The sequence below is a fragment of the Dipteris shenzhenensis genome, chromosome 15 (genome assembly GCF_047967505.1).
Source record: "Dipteris shenzhenensis isolate YYH24624 ecotype China chromosome 15, Dip_SZ_1.0, whole genome shotgun sequence".
Classification (NCBI taxonomy): domain Eukaryota; kingdom Viridiplantae; phylum Streptophyta; class Polypodiopsida; order Gleicheniales; family Dipteridaceae; genus Dipteris; species Dipteris shenzhenensis.
In genome coordinates, this window is record NC_141610.1 from 23,878,415 (window position 1) to 23,890,576 (window position 12,162).

At 42.2% G+C, this 12,162-nt stretch overlaps 1 pseudogene across 1 annotated transcript; it reads right to left on the reverse strand.

Annotated features, from left to right (window-relative positions):
- Window positions 1-387: 387 nt before the first annotated feature.
- Window positions 388-4,265, reverse strand: LOC147893566 (receptor-like cytoplasmic kinase 176; annotated as a pseudogene). Its single transcript, XR_015542219.1, has 6 exons — window positions 3,429-4,265; window positions 2,966-3,258; window positions 2,728-2,863; window positions 2,411-2,547; window positions 2,162-2,285; window positions 388-1,482 (listed from the first exon to the last, which is right to left on the reverse strand). The product of XR_015542219.1 is annotated as a receptor-like cytoplasmic kinase 176 (transcript).
- Between the last annotated feature and the right edge of the window lie 7,897 nt (window positions 4,266-12,162).

A 12,162-nucleotide genomic window follows, 5' to 3' on the forward strand; every position in this document is an offset into this window, starting at 1 on the left:
TTCAAAGGGCTTGTTTCAGAGATCCCTTAGGCAATGAGTTAGGTTCTTTGAAAACAGGCTGGTCGACAGCTAGTGTTTGTTCTACTATTGTTTCTCCACGATTAGATTGCTAATTTGTACGGTTGGTTTTTCAAGCATTACGGTTAATTTTTCAAAGCATTATCTTTTCGCGAGCGGGCAATGATCACGAAACCATTTACAACTCAATACAACCCAAGTGAAGATCTCTGGCAAGGAGGAAAATTAGAAATTTGGATACCTCAGAACTACAAGTCCTAAAAGCTAACCAGAACTGACACAGTAAATGACGGCAAACTTACAAAATTTTACATTAATGTTCATGCAAGGCACTAACTGTATAAAAATGTTTACCAGATGTACTCCTGATGCACATACACAAAGATTTTCTTCAACGATGAGACCCACAATTCTTATGAGTTTCCACGGCTTTCTGCAAGCAACATGTCTCATATCCTCATGGGCAACAAGGCCAAAAGAACTGTCTTGAAGAGTGACACTAGTTCCTGCATTCAGCAGATTTCCACAAAATATATAGAAATTAACCTGCCATGGTATGCTTATGCTACAACTGTACTCTGCAAGCAGCTGTTTTCATTGAATATCTGGATGGACACCCAACTAGAAGACCACTACTGCTGGGCAAAAGGCAGTCGTGAACAATTCAACTTGGCACCTCTTTGCATCCGGGAGTCTTTCCATGATGTGACGTCTTCCTTTTATAGAACCAGACAGCATGTGACAAATTCAAGCATCTAATGTTTCACCAGCGAATTCAAATCAGATAGCAAGTCTCGGTGACTGCTCTCATGAATGCCTTTCCTTTGTGGAGGTAGAGGAGCTAGTGAGCTCGAGTTGCAGAGGACCACACAGCCAAGCTTTGCAGGACAACATAACCAAGCTCTGCAGGCAACGACATTTTCTGTAGAAGCGGTAGTTTGGCGGGCTTTTCCTAAGTATAAACCAACTGCCACTCTAAAAAACGTTCAACAATATTGCCTAAGCGTTTCCAGCAATCTGCTTAGTGACGCTCATGGTAAAATTTCAAATTCCCATGCCTCAAGACATGGTGCTGACCCTGAGACCTTGTCATAACAGTCCTACTAGTAGCGTCTGACGGAGGGGCTGAAAACAGATGCATTGGAACTACAATGTCTTTAAGATTCTGAAGAGAAGCTAAAACATTCACCACTTCCTCCATCGATGGCCTAGCCCTTGGATCTCGACAAAGGCAGCGAGCAGCGAGACCTGCTGCTTTCTGGAATCCTTTCACAGAGTAGTTACCATTAAGACGAGGGTCAACAAGCCGAAAAAGCCTCTTTTTATCGTTCAAAAAAGGTCGTGCCCATTCGACTAGATTATGTTCACCACTTGGCCTAGTTTTGTCCATGGACCGTCGACCTGTTATAATCTCAAGTAGAACAACTCCAAAGCTGTAGATGTCACTGCGTGCAGTTAAATGCCCTGCATTCACAAAATGCTGTGAGATTTTATAAAGATGTTGACAGGATTTGATTGACACTCTGAGCCATGTCAGTACGTAGACAATATCAGGCAGCTTTACTAAAACTAGCGGCAAAAGAGGTTATACTGTAGAGATACTTCGTAAAGCTGTGAAATATATAATTCAATCTTTAACAGCACCATCTTCAATCCGAGCGCCACACAAAGATATCACAAGATGCCATCCGAAAAGAGCCGAGTCGCAACAGCAGTTGTAAGCTAAGCTACATGTGAACCCAAGAAAGGTCCCTGAGGTTGTGGAGGGGGAAAGAATAGAATTTTGCTGACAAACTTTATAAGGAGCACACCACGCATGCACAAACAATGACAACGAGGTGCCCCCACGAGATCAAGGGCGAGAGGGGGGAGAGAGAGAGAGAGAGAGAGAGAGAGAGAGATGCAGGATGCCTATTGATGCTTGATCAAAGCTGCAAATGGAGTACATAAAGGAGAAGATCCCTCTCGTTTCACATAGACCCATTTTGAGCAAATCACAAAATGCCCACAACATATCCAAATGTCTGGAGAACCGAGATGCATGGCTCCATGCATGGGCCATAATCATAAGCTGAAGAAGCAGATGAGAAAATTGACGGGTAAGCTTTGACAGGTTTCTCTGCATATAGCAACGTGAACTTACCGGTCATAACATACTCGGGAGCAGCATAACCATAAGTTCCCATCACCCGTGTAGATACATGGCTTTTGTCACCTTGTGGCCCATCTTTAGCTAACCCAAAATCAGATAACTTGGCGTTATACTCCTGTTCACCATTCAATCAAAAAACGTAAGTAACGCTGGCTGGCACAGAAGAATGCATCCAAAACAAAAAAACAATCGAGAGATGTCTGAAAACAATGCACTTCGTTCCAGGTTCTACTTTCATACCGAGTCCAAAAGAATGTTTGAAGTCTTAAAATCTCGGAAAATAACAGGTCGTTTGCGACCATGAAGAAAAGCCAACCCCTGAGCAGCACCCCAAGCAATCTTCATTCTTGTTGCCCATGGCAAAGGCAGCGCTCCTTCTGCATGCCCAACAAACTGATACGATTAATTGATACTCTAAACCAAAATCTTTCCGAGTATAAAGCACGTAGTAAGCAATACTGAGCATTCACATGTAGAAACCTAACGCTATTGCTAGAATATAGCATACTCAAAAGTACACTTGCAGAAACTTTTCACAGCAGAATTTGTTTGCTTACTACGGAAAAGATGATTCTCCAAGCTGCCCTTCTGCATGAACTCGTAGACAAGCAACCTCTGTTCACCTTCAATGCAGTAACCTATTAACTTCACCAAATTTGGATGATACAGCTCACCGAGATAGCTTACTTCAGCCTGCATCAAAGGGCATGCCTCAGCTATGAACTTACACGAAGCATCAAATGCAAGAGACGGCTCTTTTTATAAAGCGTTAACGATCTAAGCCGTGATACTCACAAGCCATTCCTTGTGCCCTTGAGGTCCACTCTGGTTGAGAATCTTTACAGCCACCACAAGTCCAGTCCCTGGTTTCGCTGGAGCAGTACCATGCTCCTCTATCCAGCCTTTAAAGACATGACCAAACCCTCCTTCACCAAGCAGACTGTCTGGGCGAAAATTCCTGGTTGCACTCCTCAAATCATTGAAACAGAATTTCCTAAGGGGAGAGGAGGACAGCAGTTCTTCCTCCGTCCTTGGAGGTATGGCATCCGTTTTGAAATCATTTTTAGAGGAGTCAGCTGAAGACCCACCTGCAAGAATCACCAAGGGCGATCAATTTAATTTCTGAATTAGACATTTTACCGGCCATAAGGGAAGGATCGTTCGTTTGACGATATTTCTACGTTCGCTAGCCCTCGCTGTATCCAAAGACCATGAAGAGCAGAGCTGTCAAACCGTGCTTGAAGCAGGAAAGAATTACCAGGCGTTAAGCTCCCGACTTTGGCGGAAGAAGGCCAGTTGAAGAGGCCGCAGCTCAACGAAGACCAAAAGGACGGGACATCGGGGGCGGACTTCGTTTTGGGGAAATTCTCCCAAATCTGCTGAGGACCCATGTGGGGTTTCTTCGGCAAGCTCATCCCGGCGGCGGAGGGGACGATGGAACAAAAAACGAAGCGATTGTTGAGGAAAAGGCGTAGTAGGAAGCTACGGAGGGAGCTGAAAGGAAACCAGAGGAGTGAGGCGCTCTCTCTCTCTCTCTCTCTCTCTCTCTCTCTCTCTCGGGCTCTGTCTCTCAGTCTGCTGAGAGATGGGCTTTGATGAGTTGCGCGCGCGGAGGATATGGGTGGGGAAAGTGACGGAATGTGGACGTCTCAATGAGCTGGAGATCGGAAAGCAATAGAAGGGGCGGCGGCGATGGAGGCAAGGGGGGAGCAATCAAGGCAAGGAAGGAAAAGCAATCAAGGCAAGGAAGGAAAAGAGGCGAAGGTGAAGAAGAAGAAAACAGGGGAAAGGGCAAAGACAAGGGAGTGGGCAAAGCCAAGTGGAAAGATGCGGCAAGAAAATTCGTCATGGGGGAGAAGAAGCTGATGTGAGAGCTCCGTCCGCCATAGCCAAATACACAGAGAGCTTGCGTTCTACCCTTTCTCTCTCGTCCGCCATAGCCAAACACACAGAGAGCTTGCCTCTTCACTCTCTCTCTCTCTCTCTCTCTCTCTCACAGCTTTGGCTTCTGCCGTGTTGACCTTCACTACTCAATCACTCTCTTGTCGTGATTTTCCAGGCTTGCTTGCTTCCAATTTCTTCCCTTTCCTGTTCCCTTCTCCCCCCTCCATTTGCCTCCTTGTTCCCTCCCCTCCTCTCCACGTGCTTTGACAATCTCTCCCCTCCCTCTCTTTCACCTCTCGCTATCGTCACCTTGCATCACCTCCTCCTCCCCCTCCTCCTCCTCGTTTCACTCCTCCTCGGTTTCTTCGCCTCCTGCCCCTCGACCCTGGGGTCCCCCCCCGTTTCGCCTCTTGAGTCCTCTACACGCCTATGACCGCCATGATGATGATATAGTTCCTCACGCGTGCCCGAATTCTGTCCTCCTGAGTCCTCCTGCGCCCCCCTCCTCCATTTTCCGTTACCATTCATCATTATTAGCGCCACTTCCAATCCCCGGAAATCCGCACGACTGATCTTCCTCGGGCTTCTCTTTCTCTCTCACTCAGTGACGATGCGTTCGAGGTGGAATGGAATCCAAGTCGATCACGGTGCTGGTGCGAGACTGGTCAGTGGGTAACATGGGCGAGAAAATTAACAACCGCGCAACATATATATATGCGGATTAAGGAGAGCCGTGAGGGGATCCATCATCCAATTTCCAAAAGCGCTACTCGAGAACTCCCCAGCTGCATCTCCAGCTCCAGCTCCAGCTCCAGCTCCCTCTCCAGCTCCGGCTGCTGCTGCAGAGGCCGCAGTTGGGGAAGCGTGCAAGCGGAAATAAAGGGCCCCCTCAGCGATGGGTCACACGTTCTACACGCTGCCGCTTCCTTCACACTTGCACCATCTTCCACGACCTTCTAAGTATCAGCCTTGTGAGGAGCAGGCTATGTACTCATGTTTGCTCCATGGGGAACGGCCTCTTAAGCTGTGCTTGCATATTGGATGGATAGGCAATATCAGGCATCAACGGAGGTGTTAGAGCAGCTCCCCGCGTAGCTCCAAACGTTAGGGAGGCTGCTAAGACAACAACGGGCTCTGTGATTAATTTTGCATCCCCGCGTGTAGAAAGCTGGATTTAAAAATTGTCTGCATCCTCCAGTGGCTTCACAGCTTGCAATGTCTGCCTCTCCACCAATGGGAGAGGATCTTTCCTCCCAGTACTCCAATGTTGGGCTGGAATATGAGTTTTCAAGCTCTCTGGGCTAGCATTGGACTGCTAGGGAGCCCTACTAAGCCAGCTCTCCTGGCCCTACTGAGCCAGGTCTCCAGCTCCATGGGGCTACAAATAAATCCTGCCAGTAGGGCTCCCCTAGAGCCACTGGCTCGCGCGGGGAGGCCCTCTTAGATCACAGTCGGCAGTAGATGGCGACCTGAGGTTGCCCATGCTCATGGGCTCCCCCCATCCAAGAAAATTCGTGCACACTTAGGCCACTTCAGCTTACGTCCCTCCCACCCACGCTTGGGCGATAGGTATGTGAGCAGTCAGGTAGCCAACTCAGGTTCACAATTGCATGAGCTACCATTGCGCCTATTCCCACTACTAGTTAAGGAAGACAAGTTACGAATTTTAACGAAAGTGTGCATTTCCATTTGGATTCAAGCTATCTTAAGTCTCGTAACTACATATTAAAGATGCTTGGAAATTTAACTGCCTACTTTAAGGACCTTTTATGAAGGAAACAAGTTGAAAGCTGAAATATAGAAAATAAGGGTTTAACTTAAAGGCAAGTTAAGAATTTTAATGAAAGTGTGCATTCCCATTTGGATTCAAGCTATCTTAGGTCTCATAAGTGCATATTAAAGATGCTTGGAAATTTAACCGCCTACTTTAAGGACCTTTTATGAAGGAAACAAGTTGAAAGTTGAAAGATAGAAAATAAGGGTTTAACTTAAAGGCAGACTTTAATCAAGATTTTTGTCACACATTTTTAAAGGTTTTCAAGGCAGGCTTTAAAGTCTGCCTTTAAGTAGAAACTATACAAGATGGGTACTCGTTTGAAAGCCCTTGAAAAGGAGAAGCCATTGTAATTATAAGCTTCAAGAATGGACATCATAGCATAAAGATATGCCATCTTATGTAGAGAAAAGATCTAAAATTTCTTGTTAAGACAACTTTATGCAGAACATAATGGGTACCAATGGGAATGGATTAGTACAACTTTAATAGTTATCTTAAGTTTACTACCAGTAGGTCGGAAAAGGCCCTAACATAGTGGGTGGGAAAGGGCACTAAGTCGGCTTTAGTGGTTGTAAGACTTTAGTTTTAAGCCATATTATCGTAGAATTATTGCATGACCCTAACCCTTATTTGTTTGTAATAACTCATTACTAGAATTAGGAATGCCTCCTATGATGTGCTCCTTGAAGTTGCTCGAGCAAGCCTTGCACCACTTGGCAAATCATCACTATAACAAAATAAGATGCAGTAGCAAGTTGTGAGCAGTGACACAATAGAAGGATTTAACATATTTTCGACTAAAGTTAAGAGTTAGCCATTATGGAGGCATAGCTACCTTAGTAGCTAGGTATAACTCCAAATTTCTTACCAAAATCCTAACCATGTAATTGGCAAGGCCTTCCCAAATTTTATTATAGTTTTTACTCTATTTTTCTCCCTTCTGTCCCCACCAACTCATACTCTTAGTTTACCCTCCCCCCCCCCCCCCCCACACACACACACACCAAACATACACCTTCATGAACATAATCCCCTAAGAAGTACCTCTCCCAAAAGCCTTCCTCAAAGAGCATAGTACATGTGAAGCAAATAATGCCCATTCAAAAGCTACACGCAGGGAACATGTTTTCATTTAGGATGGTAAAAGTTGGGAGCTCCTTTACATCCTAATGACTGTATTATAAAGTAGTGCTAGTTTTCTCTCATCTCAAAAGGGAAGGTAGTCCCATGGAGCAATGTAGCTCCTTGAAAAGGCATGGGACCCTTTATATGCCAATCCATCTAACATAATGTAGCATTTTTGCTACAAATGTGAATTAGGGACTTGACCGTAGTTAGAGACTCTCAAAGATCATGGCTACTCACAAGGTTTGTGAGCTAGCGAGGCCAAAAATCTAATGTGCAATCCCAGAAGGGATATACAGCTAACATAATGTAGCATTTTTGCTACAAATGTGAACTAGGGACTTGATCACAGTTAGACTCTCTCAAAGATCATGGCTACTCACAAGGTTTGTGATCTAGCAAGGCCAAAAATCTAATGTACAATCCCACAAGGGATATACTTTAGTTATACAACTACGGTTCAAGCATTCGTCAAGAATGTCTTCCCCCTAAAACCAAACTCTCCACATTTAATATATGTCCCACAAACCCTCACATCACTTGCATCAAGACCCCATCATTATATGTCTCTTTCCGAATGCCACTCCTTAATAATGTGCCAGCCATCATCTCACACTCTCCACAAATACTTATCTAGCTATTTCATGCCATAGTTTTCAATTTTATCTCCTTAATTATGTGGCTATCATGATGTGATACCTCCACATCAATACTTACCTCACATTGTGTGCCCCAAAATCTCTCTCTCTCTCTCTCTCTCTCTCTCTCTCTCTCTCTCTCTCTCTCTCTCTCTCTCTCTCTCGCTCTCTCGCTCTCTCTCCCTCTCACACACACACACACACACACGCACGCACGCATGCACACACACACATGCACACGCGTGCATGTGTGCACTCACACATATATAGAAATGCTTAATTCATCATAATTGGCTATCTACCTCAAACTTCTCCCCATCTAATATCATTTAGATCATAGTACCATGTCTATTTAAAAGTGCATGATTTTAAAAGTAGATGGAAATCAATTTTATATACACATGAGAGAGGTATAGAAACTAACCATGTTCTTGTCAATATTGGTATGCATCAGCTTTCAAGGACAAAAAGCCTTTTCTATGTCACCTTTGTGGGAGCACACTATAGTACCAAAAGAAAATCGTGTGTCCTGTCAAATGGCCCATTATGATCTAAGCCGTGTTCCACTTCAAATATTGTGTGTGTAAGAGAAGGACTTCTACAAAAGGAAAAGAAAAAGTGCAACAAAGGAGCCTTGAAAAAGTCTCTAATAAAACAACCAAAAGCAAAATGCAAGGGATCCCTTAATAGAAAGTATGTCATTGTACTTCTTATGCTATTCACCTTTTGAAAAATGATGTTTTAAAATATAATAATTATTAAAGTTGTGTAATTTGTCACCTCATTTACCTCATGATATGTCTATATTTATAATTTTCCGCTTAAGAACACTTCATTGTATGGCTATAATTGTCTTTTTCTTTTTTAAGGAACACTTTTGTTCAAGTGAAACTGTTTTGAAATCAAAGGCTTGTAGGGAAAACACTAACTCACTACATACAATTTATTCTTGATAAAAACTCATATTCAGTTCTTGTTATAGCCTTGCTATTATCAGAACAATGTCATGAATCTGGCACCTAGCAAACCCTAGTGTTAAATACTATGACAACACTCGAGAATCTCTAAGCCAGCTCAACTAACTGCCATGTGACATGAGCAAACAAGAGGTTGCCAATTTGCCCAAATGACAGAGAGCATTTTGAATCAAGGTTTTGAATCCATCTCAATTAAGTTGCTAAGGTGGAAGGCTTAGGAAGCTCTTGAATTTTATGAGCTAGACTTTGGAGTCCAAATTCTCTCTCTCTCTCTCTCTCTCTCTCTCTCTCTCTCTCTCTCTCTCTCTCTCTCTCTCTCTCTCTCTATGTGTGTGTGTGCGTGCACGCACACACGCGCGTGTCACCTATGTGTGTGCACGCCTTTGTGTGTGTGTGTTTGTGTCACCTATGTGTGTGAACGCTTGCGTGTGTGTGTACACAAATAAGACCCCTTTTGCATAGTTAAAAGTTATTCCATAAAGGAAATGTTTTAACAAAGATAAATCCCTAATGACAAGTAGAATGATAAGTATATATTAAGCAATGGCAAAATGAAACTCTTTTGCAAAATGTTTTTTACAAATATTCACAAAAAAGCTGCAAAGCCAAGACTAAAGATGTCTCCGCTGATGGATCTTCTATCATGTATACTACTTGTCTAATGGGCCTCGGCCTATCCTTGGAAGTATAAGTTCGACAAATTCAATGCAGTCCACAATCCCATGTACCCTGCAAGTCTCTAAGTACTCTCTTCATTGGAATGAGGTGAATCTTGTTGGGATTCTAGATGAACTAACTACACACACCAACTAAGTAAGAGATGTGAGTCTTAGTGATTGCCAAATAGATCAAGCTACCAATGAGTTGTCTATACTAATGAGAACCCAAATTTGGAGAATTGTCAAGGGTTAGCAATTTGATGTTGATTTCCATAGGATTTAGGAGTGGGCTGTAGTCATGTATCTGAAATCGCTTAAGTACCTCTGTGTACTTGACCTAAGAAAGCGTGATGCCCATATCATCCATCAGTGTCTCTATCTGAAGAAAATCTTGGAGTATCTTCCATGTCCTTCATGTCTAATTCCAATATGAGTAGACCTTTTACTCTAAAATGATATGTCCATTGGAACTTGAGACGATCAAATCATCAACACAAAGAACTATATGAAGGATACCTCTTGTAGTCTTCTTGATGTGTTACATTGGTACAAAGGTCGCTTCATAATATATTCCATAGTCTTGAGCATATCCCTTGGAAACGTCTTTATACTTGTCAACTTCTCCGTTTGAGTTGATGTTTACTTTGTAAAACCATTTGTAGCCTATGGGCTTTATCTTTGTAGGGATGCATGTCAAAGTCCAAGTTTGGTTCTCAATAAGAGTAGTGTACTCGTCATCCATTGCATGTTGCCATTATGGACTTGCACTACTTCATGGAATGAAGTTCTTTGAATTTCATCAATTTGGCTATGAATGCAAATTTATTGTAATATGTCCATCTTTTAGGTTCCTTTTGGCCATCAATAAATCTTCTAAGAGTTTCACAGAACTCTTTAGGAGATCAGTGATGATGACCATGGTTGAAGCTTGTATAGATCAGCCCACAGCCAGGTATAGATTTCAGATCTCCAGACAGAGTCCATCAGGGATGCCCTCTTGCCCCTTTTCTTTTCCTATTTGTGGCTGAGGCTATGAGCATTTTTCTCAGATCTCGAGCTGACATTCTTGATCTCAGACTACCACTCAAACAGGAGGAGGACCTCGTCGATTGTGAGCTAGCACATGAAACTGCCATCTTCTTGGAGGAAAGCAACTCTCGTGTCCTTTTGAAGCCCTTGTAGCTCATTTTTAGAGAAAATGCATGGTTTATCTTTAATTTCTTAAAGGTTCAATGAAATGGGTGTAGATAGGTCTATCCATTACTTGCAAATATGCTTTTATTGCTAAAATGTAGATAAATTCTCAATCTATACAAAACCAGTATAGACCTATATAGGGGCCCTTTTCATGGTTGCATGCTAGATAGAAACCGCCTAGTCTTATAAAGTAAATGCATTTGAGGCATGCCTATTTAGTTTTCTTAAAGCATCGAACTTGAATTATTAGATTGAAATGACCTATTCTTTTAATGTAAATACATGTGAGGCATTTAATGTAAATGCATTTGAGTTGGTCATTTACATTTTATGTAAACAAACTACTCTTTTAGGCATGGTTACAGACCTATTTGGGGCACCTTTTTGCTAAGGTAAATGCATTTGAGGAATGTCTATTTAGCTCTCCTATAGTCTTGAGCTTAACTTGTTCACCTAGAGGTTAATAGGCATATCTGGAATTATGAAGGTTACAATGTGAAACAATGCTGTATCCCCTAAAAAAGTAGTCCAAGAGATACCACAACAAGAATAATGACGGTTTAGAATATGTTTTACCTTTGTTATTACAAAAGTATTTATGAACATGTATTTAAGATGATCTATAATTATTAAGGCATCCCTTGTTGGAGTGTGGAGGCTAGGACACAAAGGGTCGTGTCGTAGAATATGAAGTAGATTGGATAGGGTAAGTAACTAATTACATCAAAAGATACACACGTACCCTTAGCACACCCATGATCACATGGATAGTGCTTACTAAGAACAAACTAGCTTGGGGGGGGAAACCTCCACTAATTGAAGTAAAAAGTACCTTGGATGTACACCTACATGGTCAATTGATACTCTTGTAGCATAAATGGTTACAAACCATTAGGAAGTGATGCAGCGATCAAGTACAAGGTAATAAGGTCACGTTAATCAATCAAAAGGATTTAAGTGTACAATGTAGCAAAAGCCTTCAAACTCTTCACTAGGCAAAGCGTTGGTGAATATATTTTCCACATTATCATGTGTAGGTACATAGATCAAGCTGATCTTTCTTACAAACAATCTCTCTTGACGTAATGACAATCATCCTGGACATGAGAGAAAAGGCTATTAAGCCATCACCATTTTGTTTTAGCTTAAAGACCCACTTAGTATTAATGGTCTTCTTGAAAAAAGGCAAATAAATCAAGTACTTTGTATCATTGTGCATGATCAAATCATAATCACTTTGCATACTAGCCATCCAATTTCATCCTCCTTTGCATCTTCAAAGGAATTTGGCTCCTTCTCACTACATATGCTTTCAAAAGCATAATCAAGAAGTAGTTTAAATGAATGATGAGAGATGAAAAGCATGTCCTATAAGGTAATGGATTAACCATCTTGTTTCATGTATTATATGTAACAACCATATGGGCATCCACTTTCGATGCTTGGATTGCTGTCATTTCCTCATTCACTACATCCTCCACAATTGCCTTATGTATATATATGCTGATTTGTGGGCATACAAATAGGCTGAATATACGCCAAAATAGGTTGCTGTTGTTCTATTGTTATGGGATTTATGTTAGCACCCTAATGTGTATCTTAAATGTGCACATCTAACAACTTATATTGTATAAGGGCATCGAGAAATTAAACATGTCTTGTGGACAATTGCTTGTTGTTTTGTGCTTGACATCAAAGGTTGAATTTAGTTCTCCACAAATTCAACATCTCTACT